Below are 15,272 nucleotides of genomic sequence, written 5' to 3' on the forward strand. Positions count from 1 at the left end.
TCAGTGCACATATGTTTTATTACCACATTTTCCTTCTATTTTAAATGCCCACGATATTTGCTGGACATTAGCATCTTCAAGTCCACATACAAGCAGTTTCTCCCAAGCCCCTGTTGGCAAATCTAACAACAGATGCTGCAAATGCTGCCACTTTTTCAAACCCATTGACTTCATTACTACCAAATTGCAACCTGACATCACCTGCAGCACAAAAACATTAAATTTGACTCTTCTGTAACTTCTGTCTACCCTAGTTTATCACTCAATGAAACACCACCCTTTCCCTTTCATTATAACCAATACTCTTCTACCAAAACCATTACAATCCTTAAATATCTCATCCTTAATCAACCTGCATCACACAACCAATCTTTTGATGACCACTTCTCCATAAAAGTGATTGAAAACCTTTTAAAACCAGCAGGTACAAGACAGGTAAGAACTAAGAGATGATGCATATCTTAGTGCTCCAGTCATTAAAGGCATCCAAGCCTCACAAAGCCCACTGAATGTATGTAGCAAATAAAATATGCAAATAGGTGACTACATATAATAAATTCGTGTGTCAGGGAAAGAACAAATAAAATGATTTGGTCGTAGGGGTGCTAAAAAGAATACAGAGAAGGATAAACTAAGTAATCCCAGTAAACACCAGGAATTTGAAATTGTATCAGAACATTGCATCCAAGTCTATCAGCTGCAGATTAACAGAACACCTAAACAGCATCTTCACAATTCTGATTCACCTTTACAGTCTTCACCGGGCACAAACTGTCTATTTACTGTCCTTAAAATTAAATACCGCCACAATTTTCACACAAACCTAATACATGTCATGCTTCATAATGGCCATTATCTATCCTAACACTTTAATTTGATATTAGAATCCTGGGCATAACTTATATCCTCTTTAAAACTGACAAATCACTACATTCACCTGTTTGAATGCATCACCTATATCATGAGCAGTAATTCAATGCTATTGTCTTTTTCATTGGTGAGGAATTACAATAAAGCTATATAACCAAAAACATAAGTTTGTTCAGAGACACTAATATAGTTAATTTAAATATATAGCATTACATTTACAGCATTAAAAATAAACATTTGTTCCTCTCATGGTTATCATGATTTGAAAAATTAAGCATAAGTCATTATAGCAGAAAAGCTCTAATTTTTCTCTTACCTCAAGAGAAGTCCCTTCATGAATTTCAATATTGTGGTCCACTTCCTCCTTGCTAGCTAGAATTTCAATGACCTCCGACTCTTCAACATCAATCTCCTCCTTTTTCACTGTGATCTACAAATATTTGTTAAAAAAGTTGAACAGTAATAAAAAATTATGACTAGACTGTTGCTAGTTTCAACATTTAGGTACAAGAATTTTGGAAAGATATTGTGTAACAATGATAATTTATATTAGGTTATCATTGGTCATACATGAAGTGAAAATGTAAATCTCAGACATTCCACAATGACTAAATGCACATTGTTCTGCTATCAGGAATCATTCAAAATATTATGTTTTGAACAAATGACCCTATAACTTTAACTATATAAGCATTAGATGCTAGTAATTTTCTTGGCAATTTGTATGTTTACCGAAGATTAAATAAAAAAACTACCATTGGGACAATGTTTACGTAAATGAAATATTTCCGTATAAAAGTACACCTTTTAAAAACTAATACATTAATGAAACTGAGAGAGGGATAAACATACCCAAATACAGAGGAATTACTTTGGCAATGCATTGGAAATGATTGAATTTATATCTAATTATGTATACAAAGCATAAAAAATGAATGCTTAGATATAGCCAGTACTCTTACGCATGCTCTTTGATAAAAAAAACAGTATTCAATTTTTTCCTACGTACATATCTTATGTATACAATGTTCGCAATTTATAAGTCATTTCCCGTATTGGCCATTTGGTCATTAAACCTTTAGGCATTTCTACATTAGGGAAGAAATACATTTAATATGAACACTTTTCAATCAATCAATTTACCTTACTTTCCCTATCGCATACTACAAAAGCTCATAAATATCATAAGGAAGGCGGATTCCGATTTTCCATGACTCAATCTTGAATTAAATCTCTAAATCCGCGAGAAAGGTTTTCATATGTTGGATCTGGAATAAGATCATCTCCTCTAACACCAACCCATTCCCTTTCCATTCAAAACAACTTCGTAACAAATGAAGTACGAAATGCAAGTGGCCAGCAGACGAGTTTTGTGTGTTATTGCTATGTTGAAGACTTGAAATGCTGTGTGAAGTAATCTTTGGTTTGTTTATAGGTCAATTTTTCTGCATACATTAAAACGATCAGCATTTCCGATAAAGCCGAATTTTAACTATGCAGAGAGTGTTTGAACAGTCGTGAAGTGTTCATTAATGATTCGGCGAGAAGACTAATTTACAACTCATGCTGGAAATGAAAATAGAGGATTTAATAGATGTTAAAGTAAGTTCATAAGTCTATTTCGCTAGCTCTTTAAATTATGTGTTTAAGAAATTTCCCAGATATGTCGATTGAATGAACGGAACATTTACGACGTAATTATTTTTTTTGTTTTCCACTTTATATCAAAGAATACCTGTCATGCTTCATCGCCTAATAAACATGTATAAAAGGGTTGATTTTTCGTTTACCCAATTACTAGATTGCATTGAAATAGCCCAAAATATTTGGGATCGGATTAAGATAATTTATTTCCATATCAATGAATAACCTCACTTCTCAAATTAGTGTAACAGTTGACAAACGAAATGCGAATTCCCTGCTATAACGTTGTTTACTTCGTTTCATCCGTTGTTTTAATAAATTTTAATACTAGTTCAACAAATGTTGACATATTGCATTATTTTTCTAACGTTAGATTGTCTGGTAAATCATTCGGCGTACTCTAAAACCTTCATAACGTGCGATAAACACGCATATAAAATATTCAGATTGTGCTTAAACAGTCGCGGTCTGTTGGTCAATGTTTTCGGCAAGAATAGTAAATTACAAATCATGCTGGAACATACGATAGAGGATCTAATAGATGCCAAAGTAAGTTCAGTTGTCTGCTTTTGGTGTTTCAAAAATTTTGTTTGTGAGATATCTTCAATGAATTGGCGTTAGGTTTATATACTCCGAACACTGTTAAATGAACACTGTCTAAATATAAATTGAAGTTTAGGCAAGAGTAGTTACGTGCATTCTATTGTTAATACATGGTTATAGCATATTCTATTAGTTTGTGGAGGATGCGAATTATCCCTCTCCCTGCATGGAGAAGCTTACGGAATTCCGGCTGCTTTATCGTCAATGTGCCGAGTGATTTGTTTGTCTTTCATAATCGCATCAAGGAGGGGAAGCTTTCCTTCAAGGAATTACGTAATAACCAATCGAGAAGAGTTTAGTTGTATCTAATAATATGAACGATATTAATAAAGAAGACAAATTTGGCTAAAAATTAATAATTCCCGAGATGTTCGTTGAATAATATGTGGAAAACCATTTTACCGTTTCAAACGGAGTCATTTAAATATTATCAAAAACACCACTTTTTCAAGTTGGAATGATATTAATGTGGGAGTGCTGGAAATCATTTTAGCGCAGGCGGTGCTAGGAAATACTAATAAAGTACATATAAAGCGTTTGAATAAACAGCAGATTTATTCGGAGTGCTGTAGATAACAGACCAAGGTCAACACGGTGAGATATATGCCATAGGCGCAACGTGCACAAGAGGGATGAACGCTCGGCTGAGGTTGAGAAGTGACTGGTCCCGCGTGGGTCAAAATGCTTCCTCCCGGGAGCAGTCCTAGGGTGACACCTCAAGGCACACCCCTGAATCGCACAAACAAATGAACTGCTAAATCAACAAATGAACCGCCACATTAACATTGAAATTGGAATTTAATTTTATGGAAAATTTATCAAGATAGATGATTTAGATTTTTTGCAAAGTGTTGAAAATTCAGTGTTGCATTGAGTTTTCAACCTGAATGACAAAAAACACTTGCACAGTTAGCAAAAAATTGGCCTTTTGAGTGAGAAATATAGTCAGCTCTTCTTACTCTTTGAATGAGTTTTCATCGTAAATCTATCTAGTCCAATAATAGGATAAACGAGAAGCGAGACTTTGGCAAATAAAAATCAATCTGCCTTCCTGTTATCTCTTTTATGAATAGTTGATATCAGCCATTTAATTGCCTTAAGGTACAAGAGTTATTGTTTTGCAAAATGTGTGAGTCCCACATAATTCTCTTTAGAAATATTTTAAAATAAATTCATGAATAAATCCCCAGTAGTAGATATTCATTCATCAATTGTTGCATCAACACAGGAAGCTAACAGTCATTGGTCAGACAATGAAGAGGCAGGTAATATGGTGACTCATCATACATATTCCAGCATAAAATAATGCACTTTCTTGTGGAAAATAAATTTATAATTTAAATCACTTGTACAAATTCATTCAATTCTTCACCCCCTCTTCCTTCCGAGTCCTCTCTCCCTGAAATATAATAGAAGCAGCAAACCAAAGACATTAGACAAATGACAATCAGTCGTCATAACTGTATAGTATACCATTTCCACCCTTACTCTGTAGACTTTCCACAGCCTCAGTCAGCATTTATACAATTCTTTTTATACTAGTTTCATTTTTGTTAATTTATTATTTAATTTTTAATGCTTAATTCTACTTAAATCTCAGTATTTATTATCTAACTAATACCTATCTGAGTCATTTGGCAATTTTCATGCATACCTATTTCTTTTAGTGTCATACCAAGGAGAAACTAATCGCTAATCTTCATCTTTAACCCGCAGAACATTCTTCGTGTGATGATTTCTTGTGCACAAACTGTGGTCTCTGACCAAATCACTGTGTCTACTTTGCCTTATTTCTTATTCCAATCTTATATCACTATCCTATGCTACAAATGCTGTCCTATTTACCTGCATGAACTCATTATTTATTATGTCCTGTAAAGGTGATAAATCCTATCAATTAATTTCTGCTAATGATTCTTGGCATGTAGACCAGAATGATGGTCAAGGGTGTTGTTCATATGTGCACTTATACCAATAATAATTTATCAGTTGATAGGATAACTCGACTTTTATCAACATTTTCATTCACCATATTGTCCATCCTTAAATATAATATCACGAATATCTGGGTTTCAGGGGTCATTACTTTGTAATGCCAGGGTCCATCTAAGACAAAGCCACACAGGTTTTGAAATAAATGATTAGAAGTTTAATGACATGTTATTGAGATGGAATATTTATTCACCTTATGCATGTGATTCAAAGGAAGAGAAAGTAGAAAAATTGAACTAGAAAAAAATATTATTTACTGGGAAGCCTGGATTTGAGGAAGGTAAAAGAAGGGGTGTAAGAAGAAGAGAAAATCACCCCCTCCATCTCTCTCTCCCCATTGTCCCCCAAACACAATTTTAAAATACAACGTCTTCAAATGGATTGTGTTTCATTTCTCCTCTTTGATTTCAGCCCTATTGTTTTAAGAATCCACTTCACCTTCAAAGGATAAGACATACTTCTGCCTGTCTCCATTACACCTCTGACTCTGAAGGCTTGAGATCAAGCTCCTCAGAACAGCCGAGTTCCATCACAGAGGAGTAGCTCTGGCCAAGTGGTTTAAGTCACTAAGTAAGCAGCGTGGATAGACAAGAGTGGCTGCTGACCCAACTTGAGCAAGTTGGTGCCAGGGGTCGGTTAATCCTGGGGTGCCATCTTATTATTCCCTTTATACCTTGGCTCCTAACATGAATGACCTCTGACCTTACTGCCGCCTCAGCAGATGATGCCCTGGATCTGCTAGGGATCCTGCTGGCACTACTGGTATGGAGTTGATGAGAAGATTCCCAACACCTCCGCACTGTCCTCTAGCAAATTCCCATTTCACCTCTTTTCCTCCTCCTCTCCCTCCTCCTCTCCCTCAGAGATCATCATCTCTCTGGCTTGCTCCTTGATGGAGAGGTTGCAGGTGGGATCACAGGAAGGACAGCTCATGCCTCAGCTGATAGTGTTGAATCTTAGCAGTGCTGATGGTTCCATTCCATCACCTGGCACACCCTTGGATGGGCCCTGGCCGGTCAGGAGCGGTGTCCTTGGGGTCTTTCTGAGTATCTCTAACAAGATCTCCATGCTAAAGCAGTTGGGGCTCATTTCATTCTTCTTGAACTGGCTGTGAAAGGCAATTGGTCAGAAAATTTGTCATTGTACTCACAGAAAGGTGAATGGCTCCTGTTCTTGGAGGGCATGGGTGGCTTCGACAACAGTGCCAGTGGGTCCTCCTCAGAGAGGTGAGAGCAGCCCTATCCTGACCTTCCTCAACCTCTCCCCTTAAACCCCCATCAGCCACCTTCCTTGGCAGGGGTGCTTCCTCCTGGGCAGACACCTTGGGGAAAACCGGCACCCTGGTACCCTTCCAGGCCTTAAGCTTGCCAGACAGGCACCAGCTCCAGCAGATGTCTCTTCTGCATCAAGCAACTGAGTCTGTGGACATAGTGTACCTGGGGAAGCAGATAAGTAAGTTGGATGGGCAAGTCACGGACCTCAGCTAGTATTTATGAAAGTAGTGATGTAACCTCCCTGACAAGGTCACCAGGTGGCATGTGTCTGGTGAAAGGGGTTGAGGTATAGACCATCCCATGGCTGGCAAGCTTACCCCTCTTGAGGCAAGTCTTCTTGGCAAAGAGGACCGCAGTAGAGGCCCATCTGGGGGTGGCTTCTGATGGGGATAAAGGCAGGATCCCTTTGTGGAACATACTGCTGCTGGGATTGAAGGATGTGGGCAAGGTAGGAAAGGGAGAGTTGGCCAGGGAAGTCAGCTCCCAGGAGGTTGAGGGGGGAGGTATGGTGCTGGAGATGGCAGATGGCCTTACCTCTTCCCACCTTTGTCTCCTCCTCTTCATCTTCCTCCATATCTTCCCCTTCCTCCTCTGGGCTTAATTGTCTTCCTTATATCAGAAAATGAGGATTTTGGTGATAGTCGAGTTGAAAACCTTATAAAAATCAATTTGGGTGCCATTGGGGAAATACCACGAGGATCGATGCTAGGACTAGAGGATGCCATCATAGAGCAAGTCATAGGTGATGACATGTCCAATTGCCCAGAGTAGGATGCCATTAGCTTACTGTTCTCATTAATTTTCCACTTCAACACTTTGTTCTCCAGGGCAAGCTACTCATTCTGATGGCATTCCCTTTCCTAATTCTCAGACAAATACTTCACTCTCACTTGTAGTTTTCTTTTTGTTGCCACCTTCCACTGGAGTTGAGCCTCCAGGCACTCTCACTTGTAGTTTTCTTTTTGTTGCCACCTTCCACTGGAGTTGAGCCTCCAGGTCCTTTACTCGGGGTTGCAAAGCTGCAATGTGTGCAAAGGCACTGTTCAAAACCTCCGATTTCTGTCAATATTCTACCGTTGTCTTCCAGTGGTCATGCAATTTCATCCTCCATCTCTAATAAATGAATGAGGATGACATCTAAAAACAGGAAAAAGGAAAATGAAGGACATTTCCCACTTTCAAACGAAAAACATTTATCGAAAAAAAAAAAGGGAAATGAGATGAGAATATTTAAAATAATCCGTAATGAAATCAAACTCAAATGACACATTTCTTTTACTTATCATTTAGGTTCCAACAGTTTCTCTCTAAAAACAAACTTAATGATGCATCAACTACGACTTTGGAAGCAAGTTGAAAACACTTGCTATGGAAGCATACAGTACAGTTTAATATTCTTATCCTCACAAATTAATGTAACAGGACATCTCCTAGAATATGTTAATAAAAATTGACTTATTTTCTATTAAATATTTATTCAATGGATATCCATAATTAGAGTTTGTGCTTGTGTAAAATAATGAAGTCAATAATGTAATGTAATGTTTCGTGTAATAATGTCTTCACACAGTGAAGACATTATTACACGAAATTTAAGAGAAGTCTTCATTGAAAATGACAGGTAAATAATAACAAATGAATAAATTTTTAACATTAATTTAATGATTTCACCTGTAGATATGGTAGAGTTATTCAAACAGATATGAGCCCAGGCATCAATCAATCACCTGCATTCTAATATCTTCCATAAATATTCTGCCAATGCACTATTTGTCCCAGAAGGAAGTGAATGTTCAATGGTAGCCATATACGCATTAATTGGTATTTAGTTAATATCTATTTACAATTACATGAGCCTTCCAAAGTAGCATTATTTCATTCTGCAGATGGAAGATGAACATAACTTAAGATTGAGATTAGAGAGAAACTAACATTAACACCTTGGTATTTGAAGAATCAATGAGACAGCTGTTATTTTATGTTTTAGTTGAGGGTCTAAGGATAAGAGGGATATTAAAATGGTGATATTATAGTATTTATCTAAGGAATTATAGTGTTCTGGGGCTTTTTTGGGCAATTGGAGGTATCCCAATTGGAAGAATTCTAGAGTGAGCCTTGAGGTTGTTATTGATTATAATATGAAGGGTTGTGGTATAATGTCCAATATAGAAGGTATGGCTAGGTTGGCACTTCAGACAGTGAACCTCATCATATAACAAGCTTTTAATAATTTTAGTGTCTGGATCTTTCAGCTTTAATTTCACATAACTCAGAAACATGATTATTGAAACACTTTTGAAATGTGGCTTTTGAGAAGGTAGGGTAGACAGAAAGGAAAACAAATGAGTAATTGCTATTGGTAGATTGAGAGGGAACTACTGGGAAACACCTTAAGGAAAAGAAATGATGAAGTCAGAGTTTTGGGCTATCTGATGGTTTCAGCCCAAAGCACCTATAAAATGGCATGGTTTGCAGACTAAACTCTAACAAATAAACTGCCTTAATATCAAAATGAACCCTCAAAAAAGGGAGTAAATGTTAGCCAAAGATATTGAAATGGCATTTACAAATTGCCAACTGAAAAAAGTTATTTGCATTTTGATTTTACATATACTAGATACATATCAACTGATGGTACATAATAACTAAAAACAAAACACTGAGGGCAGTGAAAAGGCTTTTCCTGATGAAAAAGTATACCCACAACAGTGGTGAGACCTTCTTATCTTGTTCCAGCAACTGATCCTTTCCCAGGCATCCTTTCTCCCAAGGAATCCTAATTACGCACTCATCCTTAATTTCCAATTCTTAATTTAAACATGAGCAGATTCATTCATTATTTGAAGGATCTTGCAAGATCAAAGAAAAGCATTAGAGATGCAAAGATGTTTTCATACTTCCATAGTTTTAATGACTCATAGAATTGTTTACATACTCCTAACCACTACTGCAAAAAGAGGTACATAAACTACAGTCATTGATGGTCACAATAACTTAAGTGAGGTGATATGATAACAAAATGGAAAGTGCAAATTCATGTAAAGAGGGAAGATAATTAAAATTCACATAGCAAAGAACAAAACTGATTTCAAAGCAAAGATTGCTTACTATGCAAGCAACATGAATATGAACACTCACCAAATTTTCTGCTTCATCATTGCTGGACCAGTCACCTTGCATTGATTTGAGCATTGGCAATTCTACATCTTTTACAGGAGCAACAGAGCAACCACTAGAAGTGTCAACCTCCTCTTTGACAGGGATCACATCATTCCGGACATTCACAGCCTTACTCTCTTCAACATAAAATTTGCAGACAACATGCAATTTATGCAAAATGTCAATAAAGATATGACTTCATTGCAAATAATTTCTGGTGTTTTAGCATTTAGTAGCACTTCCTTTGCTAGGAGCACTGCTTCTTCTCTTGGGATACTTGTGAATAAGTTTACAACATCAAATGACACTAATATGGAATTCGCTGGTGGAGTTATATGTGTTAAGGAGTTTGTCAGTTCTTTGGAGCTCTTTATGCTATATTTTCCATGAAACTGGGAATGTTCTACAAATTTGCACTTCACAACCCTAGAATTATTTCTTGTTTAATGGAAACCTATATCAACCATTGGAAGGTCTAGGTATTGGCTCCCTCCTATCGCCTCTACTGGCTGAAATATTTCTGAATAACCTAGAAATGGAATTTTTCAAAAGTGAAAATCCTCTTCTCAAAAATGTGCACTACTGGTTCCGTTACGTAGATGATGTATTATGTTTGTGGACAGATACAAAGAGACAATTGGTAAATTTTTTAAAGCTCATAAATTCTTTAACCTCAAGAATTTAATTCACCAAGGAGGCCCAAGAGGGTTTTAATTTGAATTTCCTGGATCTAGCTATTTCCATTAAAGAGGAAAAACACAAATTTTCTATTTTCCACAAGCTCACTTGTACAGACCAGGTCATCCATGCATCATCAAAACATGCATTTCACCAAAAACTTGCAGCCTTTCAAAGCATGATACACAGGGCATTAGTTATCCCTTAAGACCCCTCAGCCTTCAAGTAGGAAATAACCAATATTAAAGGAATGGCTTTGGCCAATGGGCACACAGAAAAATTGATTGATGACTTGTTAGATAAAAAAAGGAAAAAAAAATTATTCAGAGAAATTTACTGACCCCCACCCAGAGACCTAGCTTTGTGGCGACACATTAAATATGTAGGAAAACCCTCCTTTAAAAAAGACCGTGTACTCAGTGATGATGAACATAAAAACTACCTTCTAAAATAATAAAAACCTAAGGAGTTTGCTACTGGCAGTCAAAGACCCCATGAAACCAACTCTCCAGAGCAGGGTTTACCAATTGCAATGTGGCGACTGTGATGCGAAATACATTGGTCAGACAGGGAGGAGCATAATGGTTTGAGCGGAAGAACACCGGAGGGTTTTTATAAAGAACACTTGGATGTCCCAATTCGCAACTCATCTCTCGAAGGAAGGCCAACAAGCAGATTTCACCCATGAATTACTGCATGGAGTGAAGAAAGGGATATAGCTGGATATCCAAGAGCAGTTAGAAATTCTAAAAAATGGTTAAGAAGGAAAAGATAACTAATGACCACCTCTTCTCTTTCCACTCACCCCTCCTGGACATTTCTATTCTACACCCCAAAAAATCCCCATAATGCAAACCCACGCTCCCTTCTCAACCCTTCCCCCCCTCCCTCTTACACCTCTCCTTTCCTTAATTACACTCCCCCATCTCCCATCTGTTACCTCTACCTAACCGAGTATGTAACTCAGATAAATCTATATTGTACCACTAGTCCTGAGGATGTTACAGTGTAACGAAACTAGTCGACCAATAATTTATTTTGTAGAAAGCAAAGATTTTTCAAGCAAGTAATTTTCCTAAGTTAAAAGGCATATTTCATATCCCATTTAATCAATTGGGTACTGATGGGAATTACCTCCAGCACATGTGTGACTGAGTGGAGGGTGAACTTTGGAGTTCAGATATACTTCAGATAGATGGTCATATGTCTTGAATGATCCTCTTGCCACCTCCCGCTTTCAAGATTGCTACAAAGGGAAAGGTGCACGTCGTCTTTTCCATTGTCTGGATCCCACTGTTTACCAGCATCGTCACATATGCATTGATCATCAGTGTCAACCACGTGGGCAGGAAGATATAGGTTGCTCCTTTCTGGTCTTAGTTTGTTGGCGCTCCAACCAATGGTCCAACTGGGGGATGCAAATCTATATGGGTATATGCCTGTGGTAAGGAAGAAGAGCCTCCCTCTTCTTTTGGTCCTGGTGACAGTGGCTTCTCCGTTGGCTCCTGTTCCGCATCTGGCTCCGAGTTTCAAATCTGGCCTTCGTCATTGTCATGCATTTCATGCATAGGGAGTTGCAGTGGCAATGGCTACACATTCATCTCTTGGTATGGGTCCATATCAAGTCCACTATCTCTCACTATGTTTGATGTACTTGTCACCATTTCCTGTTTATCACTTTCATTTACCATTGATTCTCTTGAAGACAAGGAGTCTGTCCTCCACTCCTTGGCGTCTTGGGGCTCTGGAATTTGAGAAACTCGACAAGGACCCCAGGTTCATTAGCCATCTTGTTCAGATCGCTTGGTGCCACAGGGTGTGATGGCATGGGCATAGGCATTTGGCACAGGAATGCATGTCCCTAAACCGTCCTCTGCCCTGGAAGGGCTGCCGGGATCGCTGAGTATAGGCATTCTAGGCTCCTGCTTCTCTGCTGGGCTATCTTGCTGGCTGGTATAGTTGTTGTGGTAGAGCTTGTACTATAACAGTGAGCTGCAGCTGGATAGTATTCCAAGGCAGCCCCTGCAGGGTGTTACCCATTGTTTCTTGCAATCGCGTGGCTGTTTCCCAGCCATGTGCCTGGAGGATAGCAAGTACCCGGATTCTTTTTTATACTACATGTTTTACCAGGCCCAGGAGCATCATTCAATTGGCCACAATTTGGCTACCATTACAATGAATTGGCCAATTGGCTACCATTACATGAAACTCGTGGAGGTCATGCCAGGCCAGCTTAGATGAATTACTGCCATCCTTAACTTGATGGCACATGGTGAAGACCTCATTGTTGTCCTCTGGTGGGGTGATCCATGTGGCTGGGCTTGCGGAGCATAGTGCCACAAACATCTTCTCCAGTGCCATCCTTGGTGCTGGTGGTAGCAGTATTATAGGTCTTGCTGACTGACCAGGTTAGATTTGCGATTGCTTAATGGTCTGCATCTCTTGGGACAAGGACTCAAATTGTGTCTGCAGGGCTAGAGCCCATGCAGGTTGCTCCTTATATTGCTTCTGTTGAAATAAATTCACTTGAATATCTTGCTGCCTCAGAATTATTCATTATGGATGCATAATTCTCAGAGTAAATTAATCCAAAGTTAACTGACAGTACAGGGACTCTAGTTCTTCAATATCAACCATTAAAAATTAAGGCAATTAATGAAAACATGATCTTACATCCCTTAGAAATGATCCACCTGAAGAATGGCCATAAATTAAAGCAACATATTAAACATCGAATGGCCACAAGTTTATTACAAGAATAAGGAGCAAAATTACTTTTATAAGGAATTAGGGATAGGAAATATCTGGGCAAGGTGAATCCTGCATATGCTGAAAGCCTTTTACCAACAAATCTTCCAACAAATTTTTAGCAATGTTTCAAACAATTCAAGAGGAAACTGATCCATTTTTTGCTATGAGTTATCAGAATTAATGAGACATGGCTCCTAACACTACCAGCAAGAAACAAAATATCCATCAAAGCCTTCCTGGAAAGCCAGAATCTTAGTGCTAAAAATACCCAAGTAGAAACATCTAATTTGGCAAAGTGCCTTGTTATGCAAACCCATCCGGAACCCGAAGTTGTAAATGTCTAGATAAGTGAACCTTCTAGGTAGTCTCCCCTATTTCCCTTTCTTCCATCAAGAGCTGGTCCTCATGAATGAATTACTTCAATGCTAATTTATCCTGAAGGCTGCTTCCACAAGAGGTAACAGCAATCCAAACCTATTTTTGTGCAGAGCCTGATACTTCAAACTCCAAACTTCCAAACACACTTTCTTTAAGATGAAGTCAGCAATACAATCCCCAGAGTTGTACAGACTTTGTTGAGATGTTGAAAATGAGAACACTGCTTTGTAATCATTTTTGTTTCTCTTGCCGTCCATCCCATCTAATCAATTACGCCCTGTGTGATGGATTATATTGTCAGCAGTTCTCTGTGAGTTAGAAATTGGTTTTTTTCTGCCTTTTATTGTAAGCACATTGCCGCAGCCTCAAGGAAGGGGAAAAGTCCCAATTTGAAACAGTGAGATCAGCCTTTTCAACAAAATCAAACTATGCAGAGGCTGACAAAAAAATTTGCAATTCACTGGTTTTTATTTATTTATTTATAATATTTTCTGCATGTTTTCTTGATTCTTTATTATGTATAAATACTGTTGTTTAATTGAAAAATGTTTTTAAAAAAACATTAGTTTTGTGTCTAAAAATCGAAATATAATTACTAAAATAATATTCTTCAAATTTATGATACTGTAGTAATTACATTAATTTTTCAGATGATGTAAATATATTACATCATTATTAACTATAATATTATATTTTAAAATAAAAAAACTGAACATGGATATCTAAACAAATAACTTCATATTTTTTTTCTAAGGTGATACATTTTCTTAAATTACCCTTCGCACTTTTCACTAGTACCCCTGAGATCCCCGCCGCACTAAGAGGATTAATTATTGTTATCATGATATACATAATAATGCTGACATTTGTCATTTTATCAATTCTTTTTTATTTGAAGAAATTACATAAAACAGGATAATAATGTCAGTTTGTTACAAAGTTTTAATGAAAGTTTTACAATCGTTTCTGTAGAGTGAAATGAGCTCTAGGATCTTACATTTTTATGATCATTTTGCAAGGTGTGTAAGCATGTGTGAGATTAGATGACAACGCTGTATGAATGCTTTTGAACAGACATTGCACTTTTATGGCCTTTCAGCAGTGTGTGTCTTCATGTGTCTCTTTAGAAGATTACCTATAGCAAAAGCTTTCAAACAAATGTAAAACTTGTGTGGCTTTTCACCAGTGTGTGTCCGCATATGTACCTTTAGTTCACAGCTCTGGATAAAAGCTTTTGGACAGATGGTGCACCTGTGTGGCCTTTCGCCAGTGTGTGTCATTATGTGCGTCTTTAAATGACTTCTCAAAGCAAATGTCTTTGCACAAATGTCACACTTATGCGGTTTTTCACCAGTGTGTGTCAGAATGTGGCCTATTAAAGAAGCTTTTGTTGCAAATGGTTTAGAACAAATATGACACTTGTGTGGTGTTTCACCAGTGTGTGTAATCATGTGTGACTTCAGATGACTTCTCTGAGCGAATGATTTTGAACAGATGTTGCACTTGTGTGGCCTTTGACCAGTATGTGTCAACATGTGATCCTTAAGAAAACATTTATAAGGAAATGCTTTCAAACACATATCACATTTGTACCTCTTTCCATCAGTATGTGTCAACATGTGCCTCTTTAAGCTACTATTAAGAGCAAATCCTTTGCTACAAATTTCACACCTGTGTGGCCTTTCTCCAGTGTGTGTTAACATATGCATCTGTAAATTTATATTTTTAGCAAAACCTTTTAAACATAATGCACATTGAAATGGCCTTTCCACAGTATGTGTTGACATGTGCCTTTTGAGTTTACTTAAATTTAGAAAGTTTTTGGAGCAGAATTCACATTGGTGCTCCTTGTTAAGAGCATGCACCCATTTGATATGACTTTCAAGGTGTTTTTTTCTCTTAAATACCTCCAAACAAACATCA

This window comes from Hetaerina americana, unplaced genomic scaffold, assembly GCF_022747635.1.
Source record: "Hetaerina americana unplaced genomic scaffold, ioHetAmer1.1.p SCAF_141, whole genome shotgun sequence".
Classification (NCBI taxonomy): Eukaryota; Metazoa; Arthropoda; class Insecta; order Odonata; family Calopterygidae; genus Hetaerina; species Hetaerina americana.